The sequence below is a fragment of the Schistocerca cancellata genome, unplaced genomic scaffold (assembly GCF_023864275.1).
Source record: "Schistocerca cancellata isolate TAMUIC-IGC-003103 unplaced genomic scaffold, iqSchCanc2.1 HiC_scaffold_718, whole genome shotgun sequence".
In the NCBI taxonomy this organism is placed as follows: Eukaryota; Metazoa; Arthropoda; class Insecta; order Orthoptera; family Acrididae; genus Schistocerca; species Schistocerca cancellata.
The window spans coordinates 10683750-10702318 of NW_026046729.1; positions in this window are offsets into that span (position 1 = coordinate 10683750).

Consider the following 18569-nt stretch of genomic DNA (forward strand, 5'->3'; position numbering starts at 1 on the left):
CTCTCTCCCTTGTCAAAAAACAGAGGGACAGAGTCAATGCTACCACACCTGCGAATTCATAGTCTCACTGTCGATACCTCTGACTTTGGACATCTTTGGTGGCACTAGAGTTCAGTGTGCGTGTTATGTTTCCTGCTTCGGTCCGGGAACCGAGGTTTTAAATTTACATGTACGCCGCCTGTCCGTTGCAGTTTGCCTTGAAAATGTCTGGATGTTCTCCCGCCGAAATATTGGCGGTCGCTGAATGTGTTACCTGGCTGAATTCCCGGAAGTTATTTGAAAGTTGTATACACCAGGAGAAACTCAGGTCTCTCTTACCACCTCTCTTTGCGTAGAGGCATCACCTTTTGGAACAGGCTTCTGAAGGATCGATGCAAAAATTTAGCAAATGTGGGAGGCTGCATGAACCTGTAGATGACTTTCGCCTCACCATAAGGGATACAGCCGGTTGTTTTTGTTTCCTGTACTTTGAGTTTCTCCAGAAAGATTGTGCAGCCATTACGCCGAACAGGGTGGCGTCCAGAGCAATTGATACATTTGGCCAGAGACGAGCTTCCAACTCCTTCACGAGCGGCCTTACCGCAGGGTTGTATCCCCAAAATGTTGGCATTTAAAACAGTGCATTGGGCTTGGGGGAGTCGAAGAGTGGCTGCATTGACATGCCCTGGGAGTTAGGTGGCGCTGAATGTAAGTGCGAAGGGGTCAAATTTCATCAGCTTTATGTCTACTCTTTCCATCGCGTTCTGAACATCCACAATTCCCACCGGAGCCCACTCACTCTTCAATTCTTCGATTGTTAGATTAACTGCGTCCCTACATGATACAACTCATTTGCTGAAGTTCGAAGTGCTGCGGAGGTCTGTATCGATGGATCGATGGCATAGTCACCCAGGCACTTAGCACTCGGAAGGTTGACGCTTGTTGGGACGCTGTTGGTTGAAAAATTCAGTTCCCATTTATTTTGCAGCTGCTTTACAGATTTTAAAGTTCTGGCAGTTCCATCTAGACACTTCTGGATGTAGAAAGGCGAGACTTTCTTGAAATTTCCTTACTTCCTTTTTATTATTAAAAATACATTCTGATTACTAGCCCATTTTCTGATACTCGTTACTGCTGTTTACTGCCTTACTTTTGCATCGGGAGGGCTGGCTACCGGAGCCCTCTTACTAGTTGGGGTGTTAGTATCTTCCAGCAGCCCTTAGCACTGGGAGGTGGAAAAGGAAACTTTGGAGGATCCATTTCGGTCCCACGAGCAGCTAGGGAAATAAGGGACAACTCAGACAGACCTTTATACTACTGAAGTGCGGCAGGTTTCCCAGAGGTTGCCTGCCAGCCATTGTTTCACCTCAACAGCTATGCATCTCATCAGCCTGCAGCAAACCTTGAGACTGAGATTTTTTTATGTACGTTTTTACCATCCTCGCAATCTGGGCGGTCAAGCCAAGATCCCCGTTCCCTGTGACATAGACAGTTCCTCTGCCCAGAGCTTACTGTGACAGAGGACTGGCGGCGCTGACTAGTCCCCAGTTCAGGAACCCCGGGTTCGCCTAGCTTGTATCCAGAAAATGAGTGCTGAGCCCCTGAGCGCCACAGAGAGCAGCAAGCGCCGCCTTCCCAAGCAATTACATTACGAGGTAAGAATCAGTTGACTACGATAATTATCCGTGTATGGGACCACTCCATGGACAGCATTATTAGGCAGAGCATTAACACACAGTGACAACTTTAATTAATTAGAGAAATTAATAGTTAAGATTAGGATTAAATCAGTTTGCACACTGTTACAAAGACAATAATACAGGGCCAGATTCACATTGTGTACTCGCAGGCAGAGATATTTGGTTTCTCTTCCAGTTGGAAATGCAACCAAAGCCAAACAACAGCAAAGTTACAAAAAAATCAACGAAACCAGACTACTTCAGAACCACACGACAATTATTTTGAGAGGAAACTTTCAAGTTTTAAAGGAAACTTTCAGTACCAAGGAAAGATTGAAAGTGGCTTAGACTTTGGTTTTAAATATTTAAAACAAAAAGAAATTTAGCCTTGTTGTCTTCGAACATATTTTCATGAATTCGTCCGTTTTCATTTTCATTGCTTCCGCTGATTTGAACAAATAACATGAATAGAAGACGTTTACATGATTATGCTGTGGAAAGAATGCTTGGAGCAAAATAGAAAGAATCAGATTTGGATGAAAGTCAGGAGAATGGTGTGGACTCAACTGGAACTGATTCACCGCCTGAGAACGAGAATGAGTTTCAGCCCAACCGATCAGACGCTAACTATATCTGCTGTGATAATTACAGTGGCAGATGTGGACGCGAGTATGTTACGAAGCCGTCTGGAGAATATCATAAAACTCTGAATAATCGTGGGTCCAATCCATGGGTCCAATACATGGGACCAATACATGGGTCCAAATCATGACAATAAGGTACCTGGCGAAGATTTATGGTCTATGCCTCAGGGCCGACAAGTGCACTATGGATAAATGAGTCGCAAGCGATATTTCGAATTAACTAAGATATTGATGTTTGATGATAAGAATACAAGAGAAATTCGCCGCTAGGTTGACAAGTTTGCTCTGATAAGAGAAATTTTGAAAACTTGTATTCTTTAGTTCCATTGTATTTTACTTCCGGTCTACAAACCATAGTGGACCAGAAGTTGTCTTTGTTCGGTGGTCGATGATCATTCGAGGTATATCTAAAAGAAAAACCTGAAAAACACGGTTATCTAATTAGAATTCTGTCTCTTTACGATACTAGATATGTGATCAGCTTGGTTGTCTGTACAGTAAAGTCTGGAAACACACAGCTCCTAAATTGATCAAACGATATTGTAAAGACACTGGTGCCGCAGACGGGTGACGGCAACTGCGCAGTACCGATTGGGAAAACAATGTATACGTTCTCGGCGCTAAGGACAAACACTCTTGCGAGCTAATACAGAGATGTTGGTCTGAAAACTGCATGACACACATGCGAAAGAAGTATTCTAGGCGTCCTTATTTCCATCAGATTTCATCATTTCCTGACAGACGCCACTGTGAGAGGCATTAGCGTCTACAATGCCACTCCAGGGAAAATGCTCACCAAATGCCAAAACCTCATCATGAAAGGTAGAAGATTATTTGTGTTTTAGTCGAACTTATGGACACTCAATATCAGCCCAGTTAGAAACTTGGTGGGATCATTTAACATCAATAAAAACTAGGGTTTATAGTCATACAGAGTTTTATAAATTGCGCTACGGTCACCATATGCGTGAAAAATTATCGATTTGTGCAAACCTCTATTGCATTCTTTCCGTTCGGCCATTAACAAGTGTGCATAGTTCTTGTGCTAAAGCACAATTACGTTGTCTGAACAACGGCCACTAGGACGGAATTCAGACTGTGTGTTACACAAATACACTCCTGGAAATGGAAAAAAGAACACATTGACACCGGTGTGTCAGACCCACCATACTTGCTCCGGAAACTGCAAGAGGGCTGTTCAAGCAATGATCACCGGCACGGCACAGCGGACACACCAGGAACCGCGGTGTTAGCCGTCGAATGGCGCTAGCAGCGCAGCATTTGTGCACCGCCGCCGTCAGTGTCAGCCAGTTTGCCGTGGCATACGGAGCTCCATCGCAGTCTTTAACACTGGTAGCATGCCGCGACAGTGTGGACGTGAACCGTATGTGCAGTTGACGGACTTTGAGCGAGGGCGTATAGTGGGCATGCGGGAGGCCGGGTGGACGTACCGCCGAATTGCTCAACACGTGGGGCGTGAGGTCTCCACAGTACATCGATGTTGTCGCCAGTGGTCGGCGGAAGGTGGACGTGCCCGTCGACCTGGGACCGGACCGCAGCGACGCACGGATGCACGCCAAGACCGTAGGATCCTACGCAGTGCCGTAGGGGACCGCACCGCCACTTCCCAGCAAATTAGGGACACTGTTGCTCCTGGGGTATCGGCGAGGACCATTCGCAACCGTCTCCATGAAGCTGGGCTACGGTCCCGCACACCGTTAGGCCGTCTTCCGCTCACGCCCCAACATCGTGCAGCCCGCCTCCAGTGGTGTCGCGACAGGCGTGAATGGAGGGACGAATGGAGACATGTCGTCTTCAGCGATGAGAGTCGCTTCTGCCTTGGTGCCAATGATGGTCGTATGCGTGTTTGGCGCCGTGCAGGTGAGCGCCACAATCAGGACTGCATACGACCAAGGCACACAATGCCAACACCCGGCATCATGGTGTGGGGAGCGATCTCCTACACTGGCCGTACACCACTGGTGATCGTCGAGGGGACACTGAATAGTGCACGGTACATCCAAACCGTCGTCGAACCCATCGTTCTACCATTCCTAGACCGGCAAGGGAACTTGCTGTTCCAACAGGACCATGCACGTCCGCATGTATCCCGTGCCACCCAACGTGCTCTAGAAGGTGTAAGTCAACTACCCTGGCCAGCAAGATCTCCGGATCTGTCCACCATCGAGCATGTTTGGGACTGGATGAAGCGTCGTCTCACGCGGTCTGCACGTCCAGCACGAACGCTGGTTCAACTGAGGCGCCAGGTGGAAATGGCATGGCAAGCTGTTCCACAGGACTACATCCAGCATCTCTACGATCGTCTCCATGGGAGAATAGCAGCCTGCATTGCTGCGAAAGGTGGATATACACTGTACTAGTGCCGACATTGTGCATGCTCTGTTGCCTGTGTCTATGTGCCTGTGGTTCTGTCAGTGTGATCATGTGATGTATCTGACCCCAGGAATGTGTCAATAAAGTTTCCCCTTCCTGGGACAATGAATTCACGGTGTACTTATTTCAATTTCCAGGAGTGTATATCATGATAGCCTTTTGATTTGCAAAATTATTTAATATACAAAGGAACAACTTTTAGTTCCGAATCGCTAAACGAAGGGTGGATGTCATAAACCACGATTTTCGTAACTAGATTCCAAATAAAGCTATAAAAGACGGCGGACACAAACACTGTGCGACTTTCTTCGAATAGTAGTGTGAAAGCAAAGTTCTCGCTACAAATAAGACTGCAGCGATGCTGACACAGCTATGTTAACGGCAACCTGTACATTTACGAGATGGGCCATCTGTAAAATCTTCAACAACTTTCATAATCAATTCCCGGAGGAAAGATTATGAGAAAACCCAAGAACGTAAAGGTTCAGTCAATGAACGCATCCAAACCGTCCACATCGTTTGTGATGGGTTCGTGTTTTGTCGAAATTTAATACACAAGTTGTAATTATTCTTCTGTGTTTTAAATAATGTTCTCAGTCAAAGTGAAGCATGGATGATATAAGGAATAATGTCCCTTAGCGTATATATTTTTTAGTAATCAACGTAATTGTAATTCTACATTTCAAGTGTGCATTACATCTTGGTTAACGGAATAAAACTACGGGCACATATTCCTGAAAAGAAAATAAAAAACACATCAAAACAAGATGTAGTACGATACTGACCCTAGTAAGTCGTTGCAATGGGGAAGTTGGTCTCAGCAGCTCCAAAGAGTATGTATATATCTTTTGAGGTTTACAAAACAACTACGTACTTTGAACCGGATTCTTAACGCGTGATAACAAGTCAACACTAGACCAGCATTTAATTTAACTACTTATTGAATTTAATTAGAGAACGCCTGTAAAATGAGATGATATTATTAAATCATTTAGTTTCGTTATTCCTCGGAGTACTATACTGAACTTAAGAGGAACAGGAGTTTGACGATGTATCAGGTGAGGAACGTCACTACGGATTTATTTTGCCATGTTGCTGCGACGTAAGACTCTAAATATTTGTATATCAACATGTGACGTGAAATATGGGGGAAGACGAGAATTTAGTGATATATAGCGCATCATATTGATTTCATCGGCCGAAATGAATCTGGGACGTGACTGTATATGGCCGCCAAGGCACTGGATGTTAGAAGTCGGCTGCCATAACAACTCTGAAGATTCGCCCTCGCCGTGGGCAGTGTTCCATTGCTTCTACCAGAAGTTTCGGAGTTTTTCCTGACGTAGGATAAAGTCTACATGGTCGCATAAGGATATGTGCCAGTTAAAATTAATTTTATTTTGAAAGTTTTCGGTGCCAGAGTGGAGTGTTACACAATCACTTCCTTTATATACGGTAAAAATTATAGTGTTCATGATGTTTTTATCAGGATCACCAACACATGAAATGGTTATACGGCCGTTACACTATTTATAATCACAAGTTATCAATATAAAAACAGTTTGGATTAATACGAAAGCAGTGGAAACATCTGATAACACACCACTGATTCAACGATGAAGTAGAACTGTTGTGACGTTTGCACTGCGTTATCGCTTTGTAGTCTTTGGTAACGTCTACCAATTTTCTTTAATCGACGTTTGTACAGTGCAGATCATTGACTATGAACTGCGTTACGTTAGGCTAGGCATATATAGAAATTCAATTACACCGCGTCTTTTCGGAACGTGTCATTGCGAGGCCTGAGTGTGTCACGACGAAGATTGGCTTTAGATCACACCTATTAATAGTAGTAATAATAATAATAATGATAATAATATCCTCTGCAAGTCGTAAAAGGCGACGAAAAGAACAAACCACTAATAGGGCTAAACCCACTTGTAGTGTGATTACTTGGTTCAGGACAGAACTAAAGAAGCCTCGGACAAGCGCCGTCATGGTCCGGGACGACGCTTGAACCCTATGCCCGCCCACAATGGTAACGACACTGTTAGCCAACTGGAAAATGATTTAAATCCAAATAGAGGTGTTTCACAGGATATGCTTCCTGCAACCACCCTAGAAGGAAAACAAAGACAGAGGATGAGATGGTCAGATGAAGTTAATCGACACCTCATGTTCTGTTATTACCAAGCAACAAATCTAGGAACCAACACAAGTGGATACAGATCACAAGTATACACAACATTTATTACCAGATACCCGGAATTAAAATTTTGAACAGAACAACTACTAGCTGATCAGATCCGTGTAATAATAAAAATAACAGGATACCCCAGTCAGAATTAGAAAACATCAAACAACAAGTACAACAAATACTGGAACAAAATAACGTGCAATTAGAAGAAGAAGAAAATACAGTAATGGACTCAAACATCCCAGAGCAAACAAACAAAGACCAACACGCATCAATTAAACAATCAGAGGAAAACGAAATCTTAAGACAGCCACCAGAACAAGCACAAATAGAACATGAAGTGACACACATGTTAGATATGGAAGAAAAATTTCAGTTGACATATATAGAATACAAAGACACAAATACAGGCATTCGACCATTCTTGCATAGACCACCAAATAACCCACAAGTCGAAACAACAATAACAACTATCAACACAATCATACACAACAAAATAAATGAAAATACAAATATGGAAGTGTTACAACTACTGGTTTATGTAGGAGCACTCACTACACTAAATATACACACTAGGAAGAGTTCAGAACCAACCAACTCACAGAAGAAACCCACAAAACCAGTATGGCAACACAGACTACAGATCAGAATAGAAAAACTGAGAGAAGACACCGGACAGCTAACACAATTTATAAGAAATGAAATATCAGACAAAAACGAAATAGTTTAGGGAAAACCTCACAACAAGAAGCAATAGCGCAAATAGATGAAAAGAATCAGAAATTACAAGCATTGGCCAAACGACTAAGAAGATAAAAGAAAGTGAAAATAGAAGGAAACAAAACCAAACATTCAACACAAACCAAAAGAGATTTTACCAAACAATAGATAACACACACATTAAAATAGACAATCCACCAAACATAACAGACATGGAACACTTCTGGAGCAACATATGGTCAAACCCAGTACAACATAACAGGCATGCACGGTGGATACAAGCAGAAACAGACTCATACAAGATGATACCACAAATGCCTGAAGTGATAATTTTGCAACATGAAGTCACCCAAGCAATTAATTCTACGCACAATTGGAAAGCCCCTGGAAATGATAAAATAGCAAATTTCTGGCTAAAGAAATTCACCTCAACACATTCACATCTAACTAAATCATTTAACAGTTACATTGTAGACCCATACACATTCCCTGATACACTTACACATGGAATAACCTATCTGAAACCTAAAGATCAAGCAGACACAGCAAACCCAGCTAAATATCGCCCCATAACATGCCTACCAACAATCTACAAAATATTAACATCAGTCATTACACAGAAATTAATGACCCATACAACACAAAACAAAATTATAAATGAAGAACAAAAAGGCTGCTGCAAAGGAGCACGAGGATGTAAAGAGCAAGTTATAATACATATAGAGGTGACATATCAAGCTAAAACTAAAAGGTCACTACACTATGCACACATTGATTACCAAAAAGCTTTTGATAGTGTACCCCACTCATGGTTACTACAGATATTGGAAATATACAAAGTAGATCCTACAGGGTGTTTCAAAAATGACCGGTATATTTGAAACGGCAATAAAAACTAAACGAGCAGCGATAGAAATACACCGTTTGTTGCAATATGCTTGGGACAACAGTACATTTTCAGGCGGACAAACTTTTGAAATTACAGTAGTTACAATTTTCAACAACAGATGGCGCTGCAAGTGATGTGAAAGATACAGAAGACAACGCAGTCTGTGGGTGCGCCGTGTGCTGTTCACAATGTGCAAGTGTGCTGTGGACAACATGGTTTATTCCTTAGAACAGAGGATTTTTCTGGTGTTGGAATTCCACCGCCTAGAACACAGTGTTGTTGCAACAAGACGAAGTTTTCAGCGGAAGTTTAATGTAACCAAAGGACCGAAAAGCGATACAATAAAGGATCTGTTTGAAAAATTTCAATGGACTGGGAACGTGACGGATGAACGTGCTGGAAAGGTAGGGCGACCGCGTATGGCAACCACAGAGGGCAACGCGCAGCTAGTGCAGCAGGTGATCCAAAAGCGGCCCCGGGTTTCCGTTCGCCGTGTTGCAGCTGCGGTCCAAATGATGCCAACGTCCACGTATCGTCTCATGTGCCAGAGTTTACACCTCTATCCATACAAAATTCAAACGCGGCAAACCCTCAGCGCCGCTACGATTGCTGCACGAGAGACATTCGCTAACGATATAGTGCACAGGATTGATGACGGCGATATGCATGTGGGCAGCATTTGGTTTACTGACGAAGCTTATTTTTACCTGGACGGCTTCGTCAATAAACAGAACTGGCGCATATGGGGAACCGAAAAGACCATGTTGCAGTCCCATCGTCCCTGCATCCTCAAAAAGTACTGGTCTATGCCGCCATTTCTTCCAAAGGAATCATTGGCCCATTTTTCAGATCCGAAACGATTACTGCATCACGCTATCTGGACATTCTTCGTGAATTTGTGGCGGTACAAACTGCCTTAGACGACACTGCGAACACCTCGTGGTTTATGCAAGATGGTGCCCGGCCACATCGCACGGCCGACGTCTTTAATTTCCTGAATGAATATTTCGGTGATCGTGTGATTACTTTGGGCTATCCGAAACATACAGGAGGCGGCGTGGATTGGCCTCCCTATTCGCCAGACATGAACCCCTGTGACTTCTTTCTGTGGGGACACTTGAAAGACCAGAAACAATTGAACAGCTGAAGCAGTACATCTCATCTGCATTTGAAGCCATTCCGCCAGACACGTTGTCAAAGGTAATTTCATTCAGAGACTATGCCATATTATTGCTACGCATGGTGGATATGAGGAAAATATCGTACTATAGAGTTTCCCAGACCGCAGCGCCATATGTTGTTGACAATTGTAACTACTGTAATTTCGAAAGTTTGTCTGCCTGAAAATGTACTGTTGTCCCAAGCATATTGCAACAAACGGTGTATTTCTATCGCTGCTCGTTTAGTTTTTATTGCCGTTTCAAATATACCAGTCATTTTTGAAACACACTGTAAATTCACACAGTACCTAAACATAGTAATGAAAAACTGGAAAACCACAATTAATATCCAAAAAATTCAGATAATATCACATCACAGCCAATACAGATTAAGTGTGGAACATACCAAGGAGACTCATTAAATTCTTTCTGGTTCTGTCTTGTTCTGAACCCACTATCCAACATGCTAAATAATACAAATTATGGATATAGTATTACTGGAACATACCCACACAAAACCACATATTTGCTATACATGGATGATCTAAAACTACTGGCAGCAACCAATCAACAACTCAACCAATTACTAAAGATAACGGAAGTATTCAGCAATGATATAAATATGGCTTTTGGAACAGACAAATGTAAGAAAAATAGCATTGTCAAGGGAAAACACACTAAACAAGAAGATTACATATTGAATAACCACAGTGACTCCATAGAAGCGATGGAAAAAACAGATGCCTATAAATATCTAGGATACAGACAAAAAATAGGAATAGATAATACAAATATTAAAGAAGATCTGAAAGAAAAATATAGACAAAGACTAACAAAAATACTGAAAACAGAATTGACAACAAGAAACAAGACAAAATCAATAAATACTTATGCTATACCAATATTGACCTACTCATCTGGAGTAGTGAAATGGAGTAATACAGACCTAGAAGCACTCAATACACTTACACGCTCACAATGCCACAAACATAGAATACATCACATACATTTAGCAACAGAGAGATTCACATTAAGCAGAAAGGAAGGAGGAAGGGGATTCATCGACATAAAAAACCTACATCATGGACAGGTAGACAATTTAAGAAAATTCTTTCTAGAACGAGCAGACACTAGCAAAATACACAAAGCAAGCACTCATATAAATACATCGGCTACACCACTGCAATTTCATAACCACTTCTACAACCCTTTTGATCACATAACATCAACAGATACGAAGAAAGTAAATTGGAAAGAGAAAACACTACATGGCAAGCACCCGTATCATCTAACACAGCCACACATCGATCAAGACACATCCAACACATGGCTAAGAAAAGGCAAATACAGGGCGTTTCAAAAAGAAAGAGCAGATTTCAAACATTTATTTCTCAAAAACTACAAATGATAGAAACACAATTCCAACGGTCCTTCACTCAATATGAGTACCAAATGTTACACAACAAATATCAAAACTGTACCTCAATATGAGCACCATTTGTTACACGACAAATATCAAACCGGTATCTCATTTCTTGCCACACACGACGCAACTGGTCTTTAGTTACCGAATTCACGGCCGCAACAATTCGATGTCGTACCTCTTGAAGAGTAGCGGGCATAGGTGGGACATAAACACAGTCCTTTATGTACCCCCACAAATAAAAATCGCAGGGAGTAAGGTCTGGTGACCTGGGAGGCCACAGACGATGACATTGATCTTGTGCTCCTGCTCTTCCAATCCACCGTCCTGGAATGGTGTTATTTAGGTACCGTCGTACAGGTTCAGAGAAGTGTGGTGGGGCGCCATCTTGCATGAAGATGAAGTGATTTGAATCTTCCTGAAGTTGAGGAAATAGCCAGTTTTCTAACATGTCCAGGTAAATGGTTCCTGTGATAGTTTTCTCCATGAAAAAGAAAGGTCCATAAACTTGGTTTACCGAAATTGCACAAAAGACGTTAACCTTTGGTGAGTCTCTTTCATGTTGAATAACGTCCCTCGGAGTTTCACTCGCCCAAATTCGTACGTTATGCCGATTAACTTTACCAGAAATGTGAAACGTTGATTCATCTGAAAAAATTAATCGTTCGGCAAAATTGTCCTCTTCCATGTCCTGTAGAATTGCAGTTGAAAATTCGAACCTTTTGTTGTGGTCGTCAGGACGCAATGCTTGCAATAACTGCAGTTTGTACGGCTTCATGTGCAGACGGTTACTCAGAACGCGCCATACCGTTGTTTTAGACATGTTTAGTTCGTGACTTGCCCGTGTCGTGGATTTTCTAGGGCTCCTTTCGTAAGCTGCACGGACACGCTCGACATTTTCATCCGATGTGCGTGGACGACCCGTGCTTTTTCGCTTGCAGATGCAACCATCTTCTACGAATCTGTGATGCCACTCATAAATTTGCTTATGACGAGGCGGCTGTTTGTTGAATTGACGGTGGAATGCACGTTGCACACCAACAATGGACTCTAACTTTGCAAATTGCAGCACACAAAATGATCGTTCCTGTGGTGTCGTCGCCATTTTCCTACAAACAAACGCCAGCGCCACTGCGGATTTGCATGGAACTTCTGCGCGGACCATTGAAAAACTTTGAACCTTTCTCTGACAAGAAACGTTTGAATTGTGTTTCTATCATTTGTAGTTTTTGAGAAATAAATGTTTGAAATCTGCTCTTTCTTTTTGAAACGCCCTGTATACAGTGAAACGGAAGGATTAATGATTGCTATACTGGATCAAACAATAAACTCCAGATATTACAGCAAGCATATTAGTAAAGATCCCAATACCAAAACAGATAAATGCAGACTTTGCAAACAACAAATAGAAACAGTAGATCACATCACAAGTGGATATACAATACTAGCAAATACAGAATACCCCAGAAGACATGACAATGTAGCAAAAATAATACATCAACAACTTGCCATAAAACATAAACTAATAAAACAAAACGTTCCCACATACAAGTATGCACCACAAAATGTACTGGAGAATTTGTTTTGTTTTGTTTTGGTTTTAGGGCGGAAAACTGCTATGGTCATTAGCGCCCGGTCCGGGACTTAAGAAACAATAATAAACCGAAAATGGAAACCAGCAGCAATGGGAACGAAATCATAAAATAGGAGAAACTAAAAACAGAAGGAAGGCTTAAAAATCCTCTACAGAAGGGGTTGGTTATCCCCAAAAAAAGCTTCAAATGACTGACGTCTTTTCACTGGCACTAATAAACTCGAGAACGTGATCGGCTGACCGCGTGTCATCTGCTAAAATCGACGATATATCAGGCGACAGCTGTAGACGGGAGCGTAACGGATTAAAATAGGGGCACTCAATTAAAAGGTGTCTTACCGTCCACAGCTGAGAGCAGTGGGGACAGAGTGGGGGAGGATCGCCGCTTAAAATATGTCGATGGCTAAAAAAACAGTGCCCTATCTGGAGTCTAGTTAAAATTACCTCCTCCCGACGACGCGTTCGGGAGGAAGAGGTCCAAGCACAAGGAAGAGCTTCCTCGTCCCGCAATTTATTATGGGGAAGTGTCGACCAATGTGCATGCCATAAAAGAACAACACGACGACATAAAATGCTCCGTAGATCGGCGAAGGGAAGCGAATGAATAGCTGGCCGAAGAAGAGAGACTGCAGCCTTGGCTGCTATATCGGCCGCCTCATTCCCACAGATACCAACGTGTCCTGGGAGCCAGAGGAACGCCACCGAGACGCCCCCCAGGTGGAGCAAGCGCAGACGATCCTGAATCCGGTGGACTAGAGGGTGCACAGGGTAAAGAGCTTGGAGCCTGAGGAGAGAGCTGAGAGAATCTGAGCAGATAACGTACTGTATCCGCTGATGGCGGCGGATGTAGTGGACAGCCTGGAGAACAGCGTAGAGCTCCGCAGTATAAACCGAACACTGGTCGGGAAGCCGAAAGTGATTTGGGGTGTCGCCAACCATACAGGCACTCCCTACACCTAACGATGTTTTCGAGCCATCGGTGTAAATAAATGTGGCTTCCTTCATTTGTGCACATAGAGCAGCAAATGCCCAACGATAAACAAGTGAAGGGGTACCATCCTTGGGATATCGACAAAGGTCACGGAGCAGGCAGATCCGAGGACGCAGCCAAGGCGATGCTGTACCCCAAGTTGTCAAGAAAGTTTCAGGAAAACGGAAGGAAATAGAATGGAGCAGTTGACGGAAGCGGACTCCCGGTGGTAGTAGGGAGGAGGGGCGGCCTGCGTACCCTACATCAAAGGAGGCGTCAAAAAAGATGTCATGGGCTGGATTAGCAGGCATGGAGGACAGGTGACTAGCATAACGACTCAGAATGACTGCTCGCCAATTGGACAGCGGAGGTTCAGCAGTCTCAGCATAAGGGCTTTCCACAGGGCTGGTGTAAAAAGCTCCAGACACTAAACGTAATCCACGGTGGTGGACAGAGTCGAGACGCCGAAGAACAGACGGTCGAGCAGAGGAGTAGACTATGCTTCCATAGTCCAATTTCGAGTGCACTAAAGCGCGATAGAGGCGGAGAAGGACCACTCGGTCTGCTCCCCAGGAGGTACCATTCAGGACACGGAGGGTGTTGAGGGATCGCAGACAGCGAGCCGAAAGATAGGAAACGTGGGAGGACCAGCACAATTTTCTGTCAAACATAAGACCCAAGAATTTAGCGACGTCCGAAAACGGAAGTTTGACAGGTCCCAGATGTGAGGAGAATGGAAGAAATTCCTTACGTCGCCAAAAATTAACACAAACGGTCTTACTGGGAGAAAAGTGGAAGCCGGTTTCGACGCTGCAAGAGTGGAGGCGATCGAGACATCCTTGAAGACGTCGTTCAAGAAGGCTGGTCCGTTGATAGCTGTAGTAGATCGCAAAATCTTCCACAAAGAGGGAGCCTGAGACATCAGGAAGGAGACAATCCATAACTGGATTTATGGCAATGGCAAACTGTACAACACTCAGCACGGAGCCCTGGGGTACCCCGTTCTCTTGGGAGAAAGTACGAGAGAGAGTAGTGTTCACCCGCACCTTAAATATGCACTCTGCCATAAATTCGCGAAGAAAAAGGGGTAGCCGACCTCGAAATCCCAGAGAGAATAGTGTGCGGAGGATGCCTGTCCTCCAACAGGTATCGTATGCTCTCTCCAGATCAAAAAATATTGCTACTGTTTGGCGTTTCCGAAGAAAATTGTTCATGATGTAAGTGGACAGAGCAACAAGATGGTCAACTGCAGAACGATGCTTTCGGAATCCGCATTGGGCAGGTGTTAAAAGACTGCGGGATTCCAGCCACCAAGCTAAACGGTAATTCACCATACGCTCCAAAACCTTACAGACACTACTCGTGAGAGAAATGGGGCGATAGCTGGAGGGGAGATGTTTGTCCTTTCCAGGTTTCGGAATAGGAACGACGCTAGCTTCCCGCCATCGTCTGGGAAAAGCACTGTCGTTCGAAATTCGATTATAAAGACGAAGGAGGTAACGCAGACTATATGTTGATAAATGCAGCAACATTTGGACTTGGATACCATCCGGTCCTGGGGCGGAGGAGCGAGAAGAAGAGAGTGCATGTTGGAGTTCCCGCATGGAGAAAACAGTATTGTAGCTTTCGCGATTTTGAGAGGAGAAAGCAAGATGTTGCACTTCCACTGCACGTTTCTTCGGGAGAAACTCTGGCGGGTAATTTGAAGAGCTCGAAATCTCAGCAAAGTGCTGAACCAATGACTTAGAAATTGCGACGGGGTCCACTAATGTATCATGCGTGACAGTGCGCCCAGAGACCAGGGAGAAACTAGGCGCGCCTGAGAACCGTCGAAGCCGACTCCTGACTTCCGAGGACGGAATGAAGGTGTTGAATGAGCTAATAAAGAATTTCCAGCTTGCCTTCTTGCTATCGCGGATGACGCGACAGCATCGCGCACGGAACTGCTTATAGCGGATTGGCCAAAGTAGGATGGAGGCGGAAAACGCGAGGAGCACGTCGCCGCTCACGTATTGCGTCACGGCATGCCTCGTTCCACCAAGGAACTGGTGGGCGCTGGGGCAATTCGGAGGTGCGTGGTATTGAACGTTCCGCAGCTGTAAGAATAACGTCTGTAATATGAGTGACCTCATCGTCGACGCTAGGAAGTGACGGTCATCGAATGTCGCTAGTGACGAAAAAAGTGTCCAATAGGCTTGGGCAAACTTTCAGCGTCGCGGGCGCATATATGGCAGTTGAGGCTGCAGTCTAAAGACATATGGAACGTGGTCACTCGTCCGTATCATCAAGGGCGAACCATTCGAAGCGCCGAGATAGCGGAACAGTACCGACGCAAGATCCAGTTGAGATAAATTTGTCGTGGAGGCAGACAAAAATGTAGGGACCCCAGTGTTGAGGCAAACTAGATCCGCTTGGTGGAAGACGTCTAGCAATAGTGAGCCATGTGGACAAGGATGTGGAGATCCCCAAAGTGGATGGTGGGCATTGAAGTCCCCAACCAGCAGAATCATGAGTCCTACATGTGCTGGAGTGCCTTCAACAGAGGGGAGATCATATCGGACGGACTGAAAATGAGGGAGAACAAAGCGGTCATGGGGACGCAGCTTTGTTTCCTGAAGACAGAAGATGACCGGCGAGTAGGATCGAAAGAGGATAGACAATTCATCCGGATTGGCTCGAATGCCGCGGATATTCAAGTGGACAATAGAAATAGGGTGAACAGAAAATGGTGGAATGTGACCAAGGGTGCTGTCAACTCTACGACTGCTCAGAGCTTGCGACCAACAGCATGGAATGGCATTCAGCCGAAGGCAGAAGATCCAGATCCATAGGTTGTTCAGGAGCAGCCGCCACCAGCGATCGGCCGGTTGATCGGCCGCCAGCATTGCGCCTCGGCGACACAGAAGACGGCCGAGGGCGATTTCCGCCAGGTGGTGCTGTAGATGGGACACGCCTTGGCGGAGAAGGAGATGAACTGGGTTTCTTTGTAGCTTTCTTGGAAATATGATGTTATGATGAAGGAGGAACCGATGGTTGTGAAGTTGGGGTACGTAAAAAATCATCAAGAGTCGGCTCTGTTTTGGAAGCACGGGTGTCTGACTTTTGGGCTCGAGATTTAGCAGAACCCGATGAAGGGTGAGCGACAGAGAGGGCAGGCGAAAGTGGTGAGGTTGAACGGGCGATCTTTGCGCTGGCCGATCTGACGATCGTGGCACCAAAGGTGAGTTCGCAAGTCTGCGAGGCCGCCTCCTTTGTTGGCCGAGGAGAAGCAAGGACAGTGCTGTATTTTCCTGTCTGATGTACGGTGGGTTGTCGACTGGCGAATAATTTTCGAGCAGCAAAGGTCGACACCTTTTCCCTCACTCGGATATCCTGGATGAGCTTTTCGTCCTTAAAAACGGGGCAATCTCGAGTAGAAGCAGCGTGGCCATCCATACAGTTGATGCAGCAAGGGGATGGAGGTGGACAAGCACCCTGATGGGCATCCTTGGCACATGTAACACATTTGGCCGGATTGGAACAGGACTGGCTGGTGTGATTGAACCGCTGACACCGATAGCAACGCGTAGGGTTTTGGACGTAAGGGCGAACGGAAATTATCTCATGGCCTTCTTTGATTTTCGATGGGAGTTGAACTTTGTCAAATGTCAAGAAGACAGTGCGGGTTGGAATGATGTTCGTGTCAACCCTTTTCATAACTCTATGAACAGCCGTTACGCCCTGGTCAGACAGGTAGTGCTGAATTTCTTCATCAGACAATCCATCGAGGGAGCGTGTATATACGACTCCACGCGTGGAATTTTAAGTGCGGTGCGCTAAAACCCGGACAGGGAAGGTGTGGAGCAGTGAAGTACACAGCACTTTTTGTGCCTGGAGTTCACTGACTGTTCCTAACAACAGGGTGCCATTCTGTAATCTAGAACAAGACTTTACAGGACCTGCAATTGCGTCGACACCTTTCTGAATAATGAAAGGGTTGACCGTGGAGAAGTCGTGACCTTCGTCAGACCGAGAAACAACAAGGAACTGTGGCAACGATGGAAAAACTGTCTGTGGCTGAGACTCAGTGAACTTACGTTTGTGAGCAGACATAGTGGAAGGTCAGGAAACCATTGCGGAAGAATCCCCCATGATTACCGGCTTCTCCGATGGCGCGCTCCTCCCTTGTGGGGGCCCTCTCTGAGGGCACTCCCGCCTTAGGTCACACCTCCCGACAAACGGACGGAGGGACCAATCGGGACTTTCGGAAGGTATCAGCTCGGGCAATCACCCCTCCCTGGGTCTGGCCGTTACCAGTGGGTACGTACGTGTCCTAACTGTCTACCCGGGGCGGGGAATTACGCGTAACCCCGTCACCGGCTACGCACAAAAATTCGTGGGTCGGCATTCAGACACACCCAGGGAGGAAGAAAGAGAAAGGGAAAGGAAAGAAGAGAGGTCTCAAACAACGCAGCAGAGAAAAGGGTAATCACCCCTCCCTGGGTCTGGCCGTTACCAGTGGGTACGTACGTGTCCTAACTGTCTACCCGGGGCGGGGAATTACGCGTAACCCCGTCACCGGCTACGCACAAAAATTCGTGGGTCGGCCTTCAGACACACCCAGGGAGGAAGAAAGAGAAAGGGAAAGGAAAGAAGAGAGGTCTCAAACAACGCAGCAGAGAAAAGGGTAAGGAGAAGAGGTAAGGAAAAGAGAAGGACAACGGAAGGAAGCAGACATACAAGCAAAGAAGTAGAGGGATGCGTTACATTTACGAGCGTCCGTCTCCGGACGTAGGCACAAACCATACTCCCAGATGGGGAGAAAGGGAAGGAAAGAGCCAGAGGTGAGGAGGGCCAAAGATGGGGGATGGGGAGGGATGCAGAAAGGGAAGGTATGCAGCCCGGAAAGGAAGGAAGGCCACATTAGCTCCGGGTCCTGTG